The 19,278-nt window shown below is 41.7% G+C and overlaps 1 pseudogene; it reads left to right on the top strand.

Moving 5' to 3' along the window:
• Positions 1-3,891: 3,891 nt before the first annotated feature.
• Positions 3,892-19,278, top strand: part of LOC118675710 — a 71,591-nt pseudogene continuing 56,204 nt past the window's right edge.

Raw genomic sequence — 19,278 nt, 5'->3', positions numbered from 1 at the left:
ATCAGTGGATACACATATCGTGCTATTAGGAGGAGAGCTGGAAACTTGGTGGCCACAGTGGGGACCACCTCACTGAGTTGAGAAGTGGCACTAATGAAGCAACAGAGGGAACTTCAAGGAGAGGGACCGACCACCACACAATTGCTTTGCTTCCACCATTCCTTCTCGTAGCAGAGGAAGGAGCCTGAGCTCAGAAGCAAGACATACTCCAGCTCCACCATTTATTACCTGAGATATGAACTTTCAGTTTCTTCACATGCATAATGGCTATAACAATGCTTTCCTTATTGGGCAGTTTAAGGACCTAGGACAAAACTGTGGTAGGTAGAGTAATTCCTCCCACATATTTCCAAGCCCTACCCCCTGGGGATCTTGAAATATGTTGCTTTATGTGGCACCAGAAGCTTGTGGGTATGATTAAGGTTAGAGACCTAAACATGGGAAGTTTATCCTGGATTCCCAGAGGCACCCAATCTAATCACTTGAGTATGTAAGGTGGACGGGGAGGAAGAAGAGTCCGTCATCGAAATGTGGCAGAAGAGGAGGCAGGACAACTGGAGAAGGCTTTAATGCATCATTGGCACTACACCCAGTTACCCAAAGCCAGCCTGTCCATGCTGACCCCCTGCAAGATGGCAGCCAGAAGGCAAATGGGGAACTCAGTCCCACAGACTCTTAATTCTGCCAAACGCCTGAATGTACCTGAAGATGGATTCGGCCCTAGAGCCTTTTGAAGGGACCCCAGCCCAGACAACACCTTGATTTTGGTCATGGGAGACCAGAAACAGAGAAACCATTGCACTTCTGACCTGCAGAACTGTCGCATAATGAATGGGTATCATATTAAGCCCCCAAATTTGTAGTAATTCCTTCTGGCAGCAACAGACAGTAAATACTACAGCATGATGAGGTCCTCGTGCATAGTAAGCACCCTCTACATGCATGTTATGTGTCTCCAAAGGGGACAGTTAGGCAAGGTACAGAGAGGCCTTCCCAGGCCCCCAAAGATGATGTGCTCTCACAGAAATGCAGGTGCTGCGGTTTTACAACTAACCGAGAAGCTGGGCTCTCTAGTGCTTTCCAGCTGTGGTGAGTGAGGGCCCCCTACTTGAGCAGCCTCCAGCAACAGCAGCAAGGGGACTGGGAAGACCTGTGCTTGTGCCTGACTTGGGCAAATTAAGCCTGGCACAAGGACTTCCCCATGGAAATGCACCCTTATCCCTCCAGTAGACCATCCCCTACCCCAAACCCTCAGTCCTGCCTGCTCCTACTTAGATGCAGTTTCTGTTTCTAATATTTTTTCCCTCATGGAAGTACAGGCCAGGAAGATCATTTCCTGCTACTGGAGCCTTCCTTCTATTTCCCTAAGCCAAATCCATCTCTCTAACCACATATCAATATCTTCCAGCTGCCTGACCATCTAAACCCAGTCCTGGCGTATTGAGCACAGACACTCTTTGCTACACAGCATTTTTTGATGACTGGGGCAACTGTGCTTTTCTGAGTGGGTCAAGTTTAAATAACACCCTAGGACACTGGGCCCTGAGCCAGGTATCAAGGATGTGGGTCCCTCAGTGTTGAATGACCAACAACAGAGTGTATAGGAGAACATGTGGACTAACGGCTATCTGCTGAGCACAGACTTGTGCCTCTGGCTTGAATCAAAATTGTACACACTTGGCCCAATCCCAGTGCCTCTTCAGGGTTTCAGACCAGCAATTGGTGATCCTTTTGGCCAGGGGTCCTCAAACTATGGCCCGCGGGCCACATGCAAATACAAATACTGTATTTGTTCCCGTTTTGTTTTTTTACTTCAAAATAAGATATGTGCAGTGTGCATAGGAATTTATTCATAGTTTTTTTTAAACTATAGTCCGGCCCTTCAACGGTCTGAGGGACAGTGAACTGGCCCCCTGTTTAAAAAGTTTGAGGACCCCTGCTTTAGACAACAGTTTTCCCTGTCCTTCTCAGACACTCATCTCACTATAAGGAGACTGTAATAATAGAAAGTAATATTGATTGTGTGAGTATTGTGCACCAGGCACTGCTCTATGTAGCTGTAAAAATGCTAACAGTAAATTCTCAAGGTAATTGAAGAAGTTAATTTCTATTATTTTAATCACTTAGCTTCACAAATGAGGAAAGGAGGGCTCAGACGTGTTAAGTAACTTGTCCAAGGTTAACCGTAGTGCATGGCTAGAGATGTAAACTCAAACCTGGGCTAAAGTGTTTCTGTAATATTACACATCACACGGATTTTCTTGCTTGATTCAACACACACAGAGCTTTTATGTCTTGACCAAGCACTGTGACAGACCCTGGAAATACAAATATACCCTTGAAACATTTCATTTTCTCCCAGCTAGCATGGTAGAATAGGAGACAGATATGTACAAATTAATATATAGATGCATTCTATTAGCATCATAAACAAAGTGCAATGGAAGAGGCAATTAGATGTTATAGAGTGAAACGGAAAAGTGGGGGGGAAACTTAGGAAGATAGACATCAACAAGAGAGACAGACAGAGAAAAGTATCACATACAGTCATGGGCCTCATTATTCCTCATTGCTTTTGTGTCCTCATCACTAAAATGCAGATCATAATACCCACTCCATGGCTGTTATGAAGATTAATTTTGGTAATAAACGGAATGTGAATTACCTCTGTTCAAAATATTCTACTATACATTACTCTCAATTTCCACTCCCCCCCCCCAAAAAAAAACACCTTAAGTAAAGATAAGAGTACAAAATCTAAATAAAAATGCTTGGAAATGTTAAAAGAGAAACAGAAATAAAAGGTAGTTAGATACTAAAGAAATTCATCTCAGAGAGAAGCTAATCAAACCTAGGAAACTTGCTTTGGATTCTGTCTCCTAGAATAGGCCTCCTCTTGCCCCACCATCAAAACATCTCCCAGCTGATTCCCAAGAGCTGAGGTGGTCACCCAGGAGGCCTCATATTCACCTGATTTACTCCATTTTCTCTTTTTTGTTAATCCTCACAGATTATATTTTTTCATTGCTTTTTTCTTTTTTTTTAGAGAATGGAAGGTGAAACAGTTGAAGGGAGAGAGGGATAAAGAGAGAGGGAGGGAGAAAGAGAGAGAATCATCCATGTGACAGAGACACATCCAGCACTTGCCCTGATGGGGGCCAAGCATCAAACCTGCAATCTAGGTTCATGTCTTTGTCTGAGAATCAAACCAAGGACCTTCCCTGCTCAAACTGATGCTCTAACCCCTTAGCGACTCCTGCCAGGGCAAGATTGCTCCATTTTCTGCACAAAACTACATTAGGTACTTAGCCTCAGCAGCTCCCAGTATAAAACAGAGCATCATTCCAACTCTGAGTGTGAAGGGTGGGGACAGTCCTTCCTGGTCACTCTTCAGCGTTAGGGGTCCTTTGGTCTCAGGGACAGCTGACAGCCTTATTGAGCCAAGCAGCTGCCCTGTGGTACACAGTGTCCCAATGCTCTAAGTCTGGTGGGTGATTCTTTCATATCCATATACCCAGCAGTTGGAGAATCCAACAGTCCCTTTGGTAGCCTCAGGGTATCTAAGCGGCCATTTACATCATGACCCCATAATTATCAACCCATTGTGTTAGTGAGATGTCTCTTTTCCTTTCTTTTTTTAATCTTTAAAACAATATGACTATCAAATTTCACTGGAGCAATGCTTGCCATCAGTCACAGCAACACATTTATTAAACTCCTTCTGTTTGCCGGGTTGGATGGGAAGTCGTAGAGGAGGGAATACTTAAAAATCTCTCCAATTTTAAAGCAATGATAGTGTTGAGGGAAAGAGGTTTACACAAGGAAACCATGAACAGTTACATAGTATACAATGCACTGAGAGTGGAAATGTTATTCCTGGGTTTTATTACTATGAGGATTGAGTCGGTGGAGGAGATGTCATGGGTAGAGGATTTGGAGAAGTGGGGTATTGTGGTGGGAAATTGCTTTCTTCTCCAGCAGGTAAGAGAAAAACAACCAAAGGAGCAGACAGGCTATGCAGCCCATTAGAGTAGCCACCAGAGACTGACTTTGTGACAAGAGCGTTCATCATTTAGGATAAATGTTACTGGCAGTTTTAAAAGGTCTTTTGCTTCATTTTGAATGTTGTGCCTGTGTCATTCAGTGAGATACTAAAGAAAAGTGAAGGGATTAGTCAAAAGCTCTATATGCATTAACTGTGTGGTGATAGCCAGAGCCAAAGGGGCGTGGGTGGAGTGGAGGTTGTCAGAGGGAAGAGGGAATGGGGACAGAAGGATGCAGAGTGTAGATGATATTTTATTCAGTTGCACTCTTGAATCCTGTATAGTTTTGGGAACCAATGTCACTGTGATAAATTTTTTTTTTTTTTTTTTTTATGAAGGCCTTGTTTATATTGTGGCTTGTAGCCACATTTTTAATCCTTTTTTTTTCAAACAGGAGAGGCCATTGGAGGGAGGATCCTGGGGCCCAGGATGGAGCAAGAAGGAGGAGAGGAACCTTGGAGAGGGGCGGGGACAGTGAAGACCCAGTGAGCCAGAGCACACACTCCAAGCCTCTCTGGGCTTGGATGGTGGTTGGCAGGACCCTGGGCAGGGATGGTGGTTGCCAAGGAAAGGTTTACCCTTGAAGCCCAGCATTGGCCACCTCCCTGGAGGGGCTCAGGGTCTCCGCGGAGCCTCAGGGAATATGAAGGAGCCCAGGAATCTGAGGGACTGCAGTCAGCAGCACCTTTGGCTGGGCAGGGAGCAGGTATGCGATGGTCAGAGCGCCCCAGCCAGCGCGGCCAGCAGCCTGGGCATTGGGTCCTGCTTGTGACGCACAGCAAGGCAGGGTCCTGACTGTGACGCCAGTGGTTGCTCCAGACTCTGCCTTGGTGGTGATGGCAGCAGCCTCTGCCCCTTCCCCCTTCGCTGGCGAGATGTGGCCCCTGCTGGTGCTGCTGCTGCTGGGCTTGGCGAGCTGCGGTGAGTGGCCCTGTTCCTAGCTCTGCAGATCGCGTCTCCAGCCTCCGCTGCGCCCCGCGGGGTGTGCCCTGTGCCGGGCTGGCCCCGCAGCTCCCTGGAGAGGGTGGCCAGTGCGGGATGCGCCGTTCACTGCATGCCTGGCGCGAAAGTGGGAGGCCCCCCCCCCCCCCCGCGGGTACTCAGGCGCTCCCTTCCTTCCTTGCTTCCTCTCCCTCCTCTTCATCTTCCCAGGGTGACAGAGGGCTCATCTCCTTCCCCCTGCTCTCCACCTCCAGAGGCACCCAGGTAGGAAGACTCAACACCGCGCACCTCGCGCGGAAAATAACTAGAGAGAAAGGGTGCCTTCCTTGGCGCATAGTGGTAGCTGTTAGGGTCCCCCTCTTTGGCACCCCTCTTCCCTCCTAGGCGCTTAAATGCACTGGGGATGAAGGCGGGACAGTGGGAGAGCCTGGTCTTCTAGTGATTGAAGTGCGCATTTTGGCGAAGTCTGCAAGATGGTTTTATTTTCCCTGTTTGCCCTCCCACATGAACATAGCAGGTAAGGGAGACATACCTGATACAATTAAGTTTTATTTCCAACACACCATTTAATCAGAAGAATCTTCCCCCCTTTTTTAGTTTATTAAACCCTAGAAATAGACTTCCTGGAAACTCTCTCAACCTCGGGCCGTCCACCAACCACTTTAAAACAGTCCAAAGAGCACATTCAAGTTCTCCCCTGTATTTGGGGACCAGTTTAACTGCAATGGATTTCGCTTGAAATAGGAAGACAACTTGCAGCTAAGTGGAATTTGGTGCTTTTCTAAGCCAAAGGCATTTAGGTCCCAAGCTTTTGGAAACTATTATTTTTAAAAACGTGTGCTCCATAAAAACTGAGGAAAGCGTGTGATGTGTGTGTGTGTGTGTGTGTGTGTGTGTGTGTGTGTGTGTGTGTATAGGCTATGCCTGTCACATTTCACATGCAAAGACCCTTTTGTTAACTTTTTCTAAGATGCAAATTGAGTTTGAGGAACAGTAACAAACAGCTGTTATATTTAATTCTAGAATGTGGACTTAATTACATTTAAACTCTTTTTAGCCTCACTGTGCCTTTCATAAAGCCTTGTGACTTCGGCTATTTTCAAGATGCTCTTAAGACCCTGTTACCACTTTCCCCATTCTCCGAAAATCCTGGCACGTTGGAGCTTTTATAATCACTATGTCTGTTATCTGAAGGGTTGATATTAGATAAAGTAGTGTTCCCTGTCATTATCATTAACGACTCATTGCTGTTACTATCAAAATAACTAAAACAATACTGCTTTCAGAAACCCGTTTTCTGATCAGAATGCATGTTGAACCAGATTTTAAATTGTGATATAATATCACCAATTCAGATATAGGCATCAAAAGCTATTCTGAAGAATAAAAATGATAAATCATACATTGTTTTAAAAACAAGGGTCATGTTTTCATGTAGATTAGAAAGAACTGCTAGAGTGTTTATTTTGGGTATAGCATTTCTGTTAGTAATAGTTAAAATCATGTATAATAAGCACTCATCTATAATAATAAAAGTATAATATGCTAATTAGAGCAAACATCCTTCCGGACTTTCTTCCAGAAGACCTTCTAGATAAGTTGAGGCTGCGAGAGAAGCCTAAGTCCCAGGTGCTGGAGGAAAGCCCAGGTCCCGGGTGCCAGAGGAAGCCAGTGCCAGCAGCCAGGGAAAGAAAGGCCTACTCGTGCATTGGGCCTCTATTTTACATATAATATCAATGTGCTGAAGTCCCTATAGCGTCATAGAAATCAGAATTAATGGTGTTTTAGTGTACTAAGTTAATAACCTAAAAAAGAAAAACAAAATAGAGGCCTTACGCACTTGAACTGTGTTAATTCTCTAATAATAAAATTATAATATGCTAATTAGACCAGAGAACCTACTGGATGAAGCTGTAGCTGTGAAGGCCAAGCCCTTGCATGGATTTTGTGCATTGGGCCTCTGTCTATACTAAAAAAAGAGTAATATGCTAATTAGACCAGGTTGACTGGACTTATTCCAGATGTCCCACTTCCTTCTGAACAAAGCCACAGTGGCGGGGGCCAAAGCAGAAGTGGTTAGGGTCGATCAGGTCGGCAGGGGAGCAAGCAGTTAGGGGGGATAAGGCCAGCAGGGGAGGGCAGTTAGGGACAATCAGGCAGACAGGGGAGCAGTTAGGCGGTGATCAGGCCAGCAGACAGAGGCGGTTAGGGACAATCAGGCAAACAGGCAAAAGTGGTTAGGGTCAATCAGGCAGGCAGGCAGAGGCAGTTTGGAGCCAGTAGTCCCAAATTTTGAAAGGGATGTCCGACTGCTGGATGTCTGTAGGGATCGGGCCTAAACTGGAAGTTGGACATCCCCCAAAGGGTCCCAGATTGGACATGGTGCAGGCTGGGCTGAGGGAAACACCCCCCCGCCCCCCACTGTGCTCAAATGTCGTGCACCAGGCCTCTAGTCCTATCTAATAAAGAGAGAATATGCTAATTGACCCTCACACTATCACAAAGATGGCGGTGCCCATAGCCAATAAGGAGAGGATATGCTAATTAACTGCCCTACCCTCAAAGATGGTGTCACCCACAGCTAATGAGAGGATATGCTAATTGACTGCAATGCCCACAAAGATGGTAGCACCAAAAGCCACAAGATGGCCGGCAGGAGAGGGCAGCTGGGGGCAACCAGGCCTGCAGGGGAGGGCAGTTAGGGGCAACTGGGCCTGCAGGGAAAGGAGGGCAGTTGGGGGGCAGGCCTGCAGGGGAGGGCAGTTGGGGGTGACTAGGCTAGCAGGGGAGGGCAGTTGGGGGCAATCGGGCTGGCAGGGGAGCAGTTAGGCATAGATCAGGCTGGCAGGGGAGTGGTTAGGGGACAATCAGGCTGATAGGCTGAAGCAGTTAGGGGCAATTAGGCAGGCAGGCAGGTGAAGAGGTTGGGAGTCAGAAGTCCCAGATTGTGAGAGGGATGGCTGACTGCTGCTTTAGGCCTGATCCACCACCCCCTCCCCCCCACCCCCCTGCCCAGTGAACGAATTTCATGCACTGGGCCTCTAGTATATAATAAAAGTATAATATACTAAGTGTCCTGTCGTCCAGTTGTCCATTCAACCAATCAAAGCATAATATGCTAATGATATGCTAAGGCAACTCAACTGCTCACTATGAAATGCACTGACCACCAGTGGGTCAGGGGGCTGACAGTCAGTGGGTTGACCAGTCACTTGATGTGCACTGACCAGCAGGGGACCGTGTGCTCTGACCGGTAGATTCACTTGCGGCTGAGGTCCAGCAGATCTAGACTGTATGAAATGGGCCAGACACACCCTAGAGTCTTCCCATGGTCCCTCTCCAGCTGGCCAACCTCCCATGTTCCTCCCTGGGCCCTGATCATCCATTGGTGGGGACCCTCGACCAGGCCTGTGCACTCTTGAATTCCAGGAACCCTCAGGGAATGTCAGAGATCTGGTTAGGCCTAATCCCAAAGGCCAGGGGTGGGACCCTACTGGTGCATGAATTCATGGGCACCAGGCCTCTAGTTGTTGTATAAAAACCAATGGATTTCTGTGTGTTTAATATTTAGTTATAAAAGGGCACCTGTGAAGAGATGCTAACAGCGTTAGAGCACAAGAAGTTATAAATCAAGGTATTTGAGAGACTGAGTTTAGACCATAGAAGGTCTTTTACGTTCATTTGTACTCAGACTTTGATTTTCCTTTTGTTCCCAGTTGGGGTTACTGCCTAGGACCTTGGTTCTTTTCGTCGATGCAGAAAAGAGTTTAAGGTCAACAGAAAATAAAAGTAAAGCAAAATGGGGTTTATTGAAAATACATTCCAAATGAGGCACCAGTCAGTCAACAGAGTGTGGGAGACAAAATGGTGAGAGCAGCCAATGGCAGGACTGCTGTAGCTCACTGGGAAGTCAGAGGAAAGGAGGCCTTGGAGACAGGTTCTGGGGGTGAGCCCAGGATGAGCTACAGCTGCCCATTTCTCCCCTGGATGCAAGTGTCATGGGGTCCTTTAGAGGTTAGGGGATATGTGCCTGTGGGGAAAGCAAGGGAAGGGAATGGCATGGGATTGCTCCCTGGAGGTGGAGTGCATGCTAGAGAGAGCATGGCCCACAGCTCCTGGGTTCTAAAGAGGGATTGTATGTGTGGAGCCTTTCATTTGCATTCAGGGATGATTGACTGAAACTATCTTTCTTCTGGGCATGCCCTTACCCTTAATGTATACAGAAAACCCACAGGGGGTGGGGTCAAAACTAAAATGCAAATATTATTATAATTAGTCCAGAGTTCCAGGAAGGTCACATTGGCATTGAGGTCATGTCCTTTTCCTCTGAGCTTGGGCCCAATACAGGCAGGTCCAAACCTGTCTACTGTCAGCCTGCTGGGCTGCCCATAGAGAGGAGGTCTGAAGGGAAAGTTGGTCCAACCCTTGTTCAGAGCAGGCCATGCCCCAGCCACTCATTTAATTTCCTACACAACACTTTCAGATTCATTTACAAATGACTGATAGTCAAATGCCATTTGCTGGTAGCTACTAAAGTTTCAGTTGACCTTTGCAGTAAAATAAGTTTTCTAAAATGTCCATTCCATCTAATTATAGCCAAATTATATAACACCCCTGTATTGGTTTACAAGATGTAGAATGAATTATTATGTTCCTTCCCTCCACCATACCCCATACATCCAATTATACTTTGATTAAAAGCACATCAACATTTTCAGTAGTATGCAAAAAGTAGTAAATAAAACCTTACTCAAATAATGAGTAAGTATATGAACTGTCAGTAGTTGAATGATTAGCTTTCGAAGTGAGTTTTTAAAATCAGGGGTGTACATGGTTAAAAAAACAAGTTTATTATCTATGCACAGTAGTAATTTGGGTTGCTTTCAATAAGATGTTTTCTTTTTTCCTAAAAACTATATTACTTTTAAACACATGTTTCTATTTTGAGGAAGTAACTGCTTATTTAAAAGTCCTTATTTATGGCCCCGCCTCAGCGGTTTAAAGCATTAAACGGAATGTCTACTATTAGGACATTTGCTCATGCTGTCGTCTGTATTTTGGCAGATGTTTTATCTTTGCCACTGAGTTGTTAATGGAGATTTGAAAGACTAGGTTCTAAAGATGAAAAATAGGTGTTTTTCCCAAAATTGATAAATACTTTGAATCCAAAATTATCACTCATATTATTAAAACTGTGTGTATTTCTTTTTTTTTTTTTTTTTTAAATATATTTTATTGATTTTTCACAGAGAGGAAGGGAGAGAGATAGAGAGTCAGAAACATCGATGAGAGAGAAACACCGATCAGCTGCCTCCTGCACATCTCCCACTGGGGACGTGCCCGCAACCCAGGTACATGCCCTTGACTGGAATCGAACCTGGGACCTTTCAGTCCGCAGGCCGACGCTCTATCCACTGAGCCAAACCGGTTTCGGCCTGTGTGTATTTCTTAATGTTGATTCAACTATGGCTAGTAAAGGCATTGCCTTTAGTACATTAATAATATTTTTGTGACACAATTCTTATAAATCCATTAAACCAACTTTTAGGTTTTGCATTCATACATTTTTATACAAGATTTTAAAATTCTATACTTTTATATCTAGTGCCCAATACAGTGCACTCGGGCTGTCATGAAGCTACTTTCACTTGTACAGCCATATTTTCTATGATAAAAGAAGAAGAAGAACAGTGTAGGATTAATTTTGCTGAACTTGTAATACAGTAAAAAATACAGAGCACCCAGGAAATTCATTCTGACAGACCTAGACTAACACAGTAGAACCTGGATTTCCCCTCTGTGTGGTTATGTGGCGGTAAGACAGGAATTAGAGGCGACACTCTCCTCTACTTCCTTCCATACCCATGGAGCAGTTGTATATGACTCCACATCTGGTCAACGCAGGGATTGAGCATATTTATGCATATTTCAATATGTGTCACACTGAAGCTCAAGGTTTTGATTCCATGGTCAATGTCTATGGCAACACAGATTCATTTCTAGCAGGTATCTTTTTGCTTCATTTATCTTAGTGACTGCTGGGACTTCTTACCCCATTACTAAACATCCATTCCACACTGATAGTCAACATCCTACTCAGCTGCAAAAAAAGTAGTGATGTATGGTGTAGACTCTCTTAACATCTTTTCTACTATTTCTAAACTTACCGATAATAGCTTAGGTAACCTTCATCACTTTCTCCCTTCTCACCCAGTTTCAGAAATATAACTATTCACCCTTTAAGGAAAAGGTCACCTGTCTATAGCTCTTTCACTTCCACCACGTTGGAGACCTAACTAATCAATTTAATTCTTCAGTCTTGCATCTTAGATCTTTCCTTCTCCATTGGTGCTTTCACAATAGCTTGCAGGCATGCTTAAGTTTTACCCCAAATTAAAAACAATAAAATAAATAAATAAATAAATAAATAAATAAATAAAAGAAGAACCAAAAAAATCTTACCCTGTTCCTATTTCCACAGTCCTTCCAATATCACCTTCTCTCTCTGTTCTCTTTGACTGTCAAATTTAATGAAACAATAATTGCCTCTCCTTTCTCCCTTCCATTTATTCTCAATGCAGTATGACTTCTCATCCCACTAGTCTGTGCAAATTTACAGATAAAGTACCCAGTAATGTGATTTTTAATCCAGGGGCTATTTGTACTCATCACACTTGACATCCATGTTGTTCATATCAAGAAATTTTCTTGATGTCTATAGTGGAGGTCTTTGTGGAGTCACTTACTTCTCATACTACTCACTTTCTTAGTTTGTTCCTTTTTAACTATTTGCTCCTTAATCATTGGTATTCTCCAACATTTAATTCCCTGATACCTGCTCTGTTGCTTTGAAAGGACTCTCTGGACAATCATATTTATGCTCACGATTTCAATTATCAGCTATATTCTTGGTCTCTGAAGCTTTCACATACTTAGCAAATGCTCAATAAATGGCAGCTAGAGTTGACTAACTTTGGCTCTTCCTGCCAAATTTAAGGAACTCTTCCACCTCACCTGCAACTGACTTAGTTGAAATTTTGCATTGAAATATGTAGCTTCATGATTCCATAATCGAGTCTATAGAAGTAAGAAGTGGAGGGATCTCTTGAAATATGGAAGAAGAATGAATCCTCTCTGATACAAGTTTTTTGGGTACTCATTTCTTGGGATTCAGACTTTAACTTTTTACATTCATAAGGAATGTAATGAGGCATACTTGGTGGACCCTGGGTTTAATCCATAGGCTACAAAATAAAGACATTGTCCTTGCTTTTCTATCCTTTCTCCTAATGGGGAGACCAATTAAATCAAGTATTAATTATGAGATTCAGTAATAAGGGTAGTGACAGAACTTAAGAGGGAGTGCTGGGAGCAATAAGGACAAGATAAATATAATTGAGTAGTGTAGGGAAGGGGAATAGGATTATCATGTGAACTGCATTAGCTGGAAGAGCCAAACTTAGTCATCTCCAGCTGCCATTTATTGATCATTTCCTAAATATGTGAAAGACATTGAGATAACAACTTTGTGTTCCTTGTCTCATTAAATCTTAAGAAACTCCCCAGGAGGTATATACTATCACTTCACGTTATATAGATGACAAAGCTGAGGTGGCAGAGGTTAAATAATTTGCCTAAGGTTATATCTCTAGAAGGGGCTAAGGCTTGAGCCAATGTCTGACTCCAAAATATGTGTTCTGACATATTCACCAAGAGAAGGGTCATGGCCTCTACATATGCATATTCATGGGATTTCAAGAAGGTCATTATAATTGGACCTTAGTTTGGAAATGAGGAAGGACAGAAGTTGGGGCTTGACAGGGCCTTGAAGGACCTAGTTTGTATTCCATGCTAATACACTTACAATTTAGCCTGACAAGAGGGAAGGGGTTTGTTAAAGTGTAGTGATCAAAAGAGTGGACATTTGCATTTAGAACATTTTTTTCCAGAACTGTGTAAAATACACTGGGGCTGGGATGGGGATATGTTGAGGCTGGAGTCAGAGAGTTAATTCACTGGCAGTAGTTCAAGGGAGAAATAAGGAATGTCTCATTCATACAACTTGCATTGCATTTAGTAACTATTAAATAGGCTGAGTCCACCTGAAATATCCATGGCTAAAAAGAGGGAAGAATCCAGCATGATTCTTAGGCCCAGGTCTGGTTGACTGATAGATAATAGAAAATACCTTAGGGAGGTGAGGATTTGTGGAGAGGATAGGAAGAGGGAAAATTGATATGTTGACTTTGATGTAACAGCACTAGGTCCAAAGTAGAAAGCTCAGCACACAGTTGGCTTTCCCAGTCTTGAAGAGAAAGGTAGAACCTGGTTAAATAAAAGTGTGTACGTAGTTAGAACCATGAATATGGGTAAATACTGGGGAGGAGGAGGCAGTGCTGACTATGAAGCCGTTAGGAACACTAATATTTATTGTCAATCACAGAATAGGTTTCAATAAGGAAAGGAAGCTGGGATGGGTGAGCGAAGCAGTAGAAGGAAATTTAGAATCCAGAGATTAAGAGGCCAAGGGACAGGCACAAGGAAGGAGCTGCCCACTGGCTCAAGAACTGTAGAGAAGTTGAGATAGAAAGTGAAACATACAGATGTGATTTTTCACAAGGGATTGTTGGTGACTTTGGAAAGAGCTGTTGTAGTGAAGCTGAAGGTCAGAGATGGCAGCCAGGTGGCAGAGACTTAAGAAATGAAACAAAGTGAAGAAATGCTTTTAGGTTATTATTTTATGTTGCTAGGAACAAGAGAGACAGAAATGAGCGATTTCCTCAAGTTGGTGAATGTTTGAGCATGTTTTTAAATGTTTAAAAACACAACGAAAAGCAAAACCTATGTAAATGGAATAGGGGCATGTGGGAGGTTGATATTCAAGTAGGAAAGTCTTTGAGGAGATTGATGGGTGGGGAGGCAAAAATAGAAACTACCTCTCAGGTAAAGGGATTCATTTCTGAAGAGGAGAAATGGGGGTGAGGGGAGAAAAGTGTGAATTGCTGGGGTTGCAAGTCAATTTTAAGGTGAGGATTATTAGAAGCTCTGGCTTCTCATCTGGCATCACTGATGGACTCAATCTGAATTAAGAAAGAAGAAGAGAGGGCTGCTTTGGAGAGTACGCAGTAAGCTGCTGCAGAAAGAAGGTGATTTAAGAGCTGTCACAGAGGAGAGAAACTTTACATGGAACATGTTTAAAAAGATTGAGGACCACCCATGTGAGCAGGGACTATGACACTTTTCCCAGGTAGCAACACAACACACATTTTCTTAGAAAGCTGTAAGACTGATTCCTGTCCTCTCCTTCCCTCCCAGAGCATGTTGCTCATTAAGGAAGGATCACACCTACATAATCCTGTGCTATAAAAAGTGCATATCATCCCCCCAAGTCAGAATTGGAAGCTTTGAAAAGATAATTCACACACCTCCTCCCTCTCCAAACACTGAATCCACATATCTTATCACTATGTTTCAGATCAAGTAACTCTCAATAAATGTTTGCTACATTTTTAAAAATTATGAGCCATATATTGATCCTTCTCTGCAAGCACATGTTGGCCATTTTCAGGACTGCGGAAGGAGATGGTAAGGTTGGTTGTTGGTATTCAAAGAGATTGTAGATTCCAATATATTTGGCTTTTAATTTAAAATAATTTTCAATTTTATTTTTAATTTATTTGTAACTCTGGCATCACTTATGGTTGTATTAATACCTTTATATCTGATTTAGACTGCTATAGGCACATCTTGATTTTTCAGAATTTTCTTACTCATGTTAGTTATTTGTGTTTCTTTATTTGTTCTGTTTCAAACGTTTTCTTCATGTTGCTGTTTTATCAGAAGGCAGTAGGCAAAAGAGAGAAAACCCAAATCAGATAATTTTATTACTTACAGAGTTTAAATAAGTGTTAATAGAAGATGAAGTTGTGGTCAACAGCTGGTAGAGTGACACTTTTGGACTACGCTTATTTATTAATTATAATGCAAGGGTTATTCAAGTTATAGCTTATCCAGGTTAATTTTATTTGAATTTTATTAAGAGCACCAATTCTATTTAAATGGCTTCAGCTTTTAGATTTCTGTATATTACAAAAGAAATAATGTAGTGCAATTAGCACTTCCTGTATTCTGCAGGAAATCCCTTCCTTAAGCATGAGTTATGAAATTGTTGAATAGCAAGCTAGCAAGATGGTCAGACCATCTTGGCTTTTAAAGAACATTGAGAGAAAAGACACATATATAGGCAATCAGTAATGCTGAAATGAATTAGTGAATATATGCAATTGGTCAACAGTCTTAGGGAAATAAAATGTAATTTTTCAACCCTCTTTTCTACCCAGCGGAAATCAGTTGCAGAACAAAGTTTATTTCTCTCTCGGTGGACCGGAGTGATTTGCATTACTGTCTAAGTTTTACAATTTACAAAACACAGTGAAAGGCACAGGCCCCGCCCCTACAAAATCAGATATTCCCAAAGGGATCTGTCAGACAATGCCCAGATCCCCACTGAAAGAACACTAACCTTTTGTCCATTTCAAAATTGTGCACCATATTTTCTGACATTTCCCTTCTTTTCTAATTCCAACATCACAAGCACTTTCTTCTCTCCTTGTTGTGCACTGTAGCTGCTCCCCCTCAATGCTTCTATCTCAGGGGAAATAACTCAGAACCCCATGATTTTGAAAACACAATTGGAAATCCAGGTTTTGCCTGGGCTTCCTAGTACAGGGATGGCTAGAAGTGTAGAGAACTGGGCAGAAGTGAGCTTGTGAACCACAAGCTTGGTTCAGACCTCAAATTCCCAGAAACATAACAATTTGCACCTCCCAGTCAGAGAAGGTTTAGATCAGTGATGACGAACCTTTTGAGCTTGGTGTGTCAGCATTTTGAAAAACCCTAACTTAACTCTGGTGCCCTGTCACATATAGAATTTTTTGATATTTGCAACCATAGTAAAACAAAGACTTATATTTTTGATATTTATTTTATATATTTAAATGCCATTTAACAAAGAAAAATCAACCAAAAAAATGAGTTTGCATGTCACCTCTGACACGTGTGTCATAGGTTCGCCATCATTGGTTTAGATCATTGTGTAAAAATGCTGTTTTGCCCAGTTTTTAGAGTATTACCTGCATATGTACAGCACAGCATTGTTGAGAGGGCTCTTGTCCGTGTATTTGCTCCTTTGATACTCGCCACAATTCTGTGAAGCTGCCTGGTGTTCATTTCTGATCCTCTTACTTGCAGAGCGTAAACCAAGGCCTAGAAAAGTTACGTGAATTGCTTAAGGTCACATACTGACAAGTGACAGGTAGAATTTGTACTCAGGCTTTCTGAACCTTGTTCAGTTCATATTTCACTATGCATCCTAGCATTTAATTCAATGGGCATTTATCAAATACTATGTTCCTAGAATAATAATGTGTTATGGATCTGAGTTTTATTCCCAATTTGTGTAAAGGGAAGAAATTGTAAGGATGAACTGTTAAAGTTGGTATTTATATTTGTTAGTGCTTTGTTCTTGTTGTTGTTGTTGTTGTTTTCAGGGAAAATTCAACTAACTACTTATAGAGAAGAGTTAATAAATGGCTGAAAAATATGGAAGAGAACTACAATTTCTCTACAATCTTGCACATTTTAGGTGAAAGATGAGTGATTGCAATTACCTTCCCAATCCCTATTTTGTAAGACAACTGGTAGTTTATCCTATTGAGAATAGTCTATTAAACAATAGGATCAATAGACTTAATAATTTCTTATTAGCAGGAATTAATAATTCCTTATTAGCAGGAATTGATTTTGACTGTTTCCTTGATTTATTTTGAGTGGTTTATGGTTTTTAGGAGGAAGGAATACCTGTAGTATACACTTGGAAATTGTTGTTCTATAGTTTCAATGAAATGTGGGAGTGAGAAAATTCCTTTCAATTGTATATATCTATTTATAGTATTTGCATACTAAATGTCCATTGCTGTCTGTGTTTTGCAATGCGATATAGCCAAAGAATATGTTCCATAGCATTCTAAGACTTTCCATCTTAGAGAAAAGATACAATGTGATCCATTGATTTACTTTTTACTTTTTATATTAAGTACAGTATAGCTCAACACATTCCTTTGAAATGCAACATAAATATATAGATAAACTTTGTATGGGTTTACCAAGTTCTGTTTGGAGGCAGAACATAGAAGTTGAGACTTAATATAATATTTGGTTTGATATTCTGTTCACTAATTTTCCATGTTAAGAACAATATTTTTTCTCATACATCAGTGAGCAACAATGATTACTTCAAAGCTTCTGAAGCCAAATACTACACCTGCATGTTCCAACACAGGTTGCTGAATTTATTACCAATACTCTTGGTAATGTACACTGTGTATTTCTGAGAATGAATAAGGAATAGTTACAATGGTGTCTACCATCTGTGCAGGTTAATATTAAAATAAATTGTTTCACTTTTTCACCTGGCCTGCCTTCTCTCTGTAGCTGCACTGCTTACTTAAGGGGACAATTGAAGTATTGCTCTTTTATCTTAAGGATTTGTAACATACCTAAGACCTTACCCTATAGAATTCTATAGTGAAATGAAACTATTTTCTTTTTTTTCCAGGTTCAGCTCAGCTATTATTTAATACAATCAAATCTGTAGAATACACCAATGACAATAAAACTATTCTCATCCCATGCATAGTCAATAATGGGGGCACAGAGCCTTGAAGAATTGTTTGTAAAGTGGAAATTTGGGAACAAAGACATTTTCTTCTATGATGGAGATAAAAATAAATCCCAGCCCGGAGAGGGAATTTTCGAGTTCATACATCGTACCAGACGCACTACTAACAGGCAATGCCTCTTTGATTATGGACAAGAGCCATGCTGTCCCAGGAAACTACACTTGTGAAGTAACAGAATTAACTAGAGAAGGTGAAACCACCGTAGAACTAAAATATGTTGGTAAGAATTTTATTACCTTCCATTTCATTTGTCCTGCAGTAGCCTAATCCTATTAGAAATGGGGCACAATGGGACTAGGAACTCCTTTGAATCAAAAAGTAGTTTATGACTAATAAATGGTTACGTAATATTCAGCAGCTTATAACATCATGAGTTTTACTTTCTCTTCTACTTTTCATAATAAAACTCCTTTGCTGTTTTTTGTGTATTGTCAGGTTCTCAAACTTTTGTTCTGAGAAGAACTGTTCTGATGGTGTAGAGGTCCTGGCATCATTTAATTTGTATTTCTGTTTGCTGCTATCAAAAGTACTGTATTTCATGTGATTAATTTTCCATGATCTTTCCAACAATGTAGCTTTTTTTTATTATTTGCACTTTGGTCATCAAGGGCTGACAAATCCCAGCCATGCTCCAGCTGGAAAGAGTAGATTAGAAGGAGAATCACAAAATCAAAAATCAGGTCATAATGAAGTTTCCTTGAGGTTTCCCGCTATGGTGTTTGTTCTTTTTCTTGGTCAAGATGAGGGAGAGCTAGGGATCCAAGAATTAATTTGAATTCAGCCTTGGTTATAAAGGGTGTCCCAAAATTCACGCAAGAAGTAATCTTGATAGAAAAGACAGGTTTATAATTAAAAATTGTATTTTTTTATTGATTCATAAAGTATACCGTATAGGGTTATATATGGAATAGAATATCAGGTAAACAGCCTCCACAGCTTTGCTGGCACATACACAAATGGATTATGGAACAACAAGTGGATGCTGATTTTTCGAACAAAATCATCTTCAACAATGAGGCTCATTTTCATCTTTATGGCTTGGTTAATCGACAAAATTGTCACATTTGGGGTTCAGAAAATCCATGGGTGATTGTTGAGAAACAAATTCATCTACTACGTGTCACTGTTTTGTGCAGATTTGGGCTGGAGGCATCATTGGACCATTCTTCTTTGAAAATGCGGCGGCTCAGGCAATAACAGATAATGGTGCTTGCTATCGAGACATGATAATCCAGTTTTTTGTGCCTAAATTGCAAGATATGGATGTGGATGACATGTGGTTTCAAAAAGATGGTGCCACATGCCTTACAGCCCGAGAAACAATTCAATTACTGCATGAGTCATTTCCTGGTCGTGTAATTTCCCATTTTGGTGATCAGAATTGGCCGCCAGGATCATGCGATTTAACGCCCTTGGACTTTTGTCTTTGGGGTTTTTTGAAGTCTAAGGTTTATGCCAACAAGCCCATGACCACCCATGCCTTGGAGGAGGAAATTGAGCACTGTATCAATGAAATTCAGCCACATTTATGCAAAATGGTCATGGAAAATTTC

Source organism: Myotis myotis, unplaced genomic scaffold, assembly GCF_014108235.1.
Source record: "Myotis myotis isolate mMyoMyo1 unplaced genomic scaffold, mMyoMyo1.p scaffold_m19_p_2, whole genome shotgun sequence".
NCBI classification, from domain to species: Eukaryota; Metazoa; Chordata; class Mammalia; order Chiroptera; family Vespertilionidae; genus Myotis; species Myotis myotis.
The sequence above is the reverse complement of the archived record's forward strand: the minus strand, read 5'-3'. Positions and strand labels throughout refer to the sequence as shown.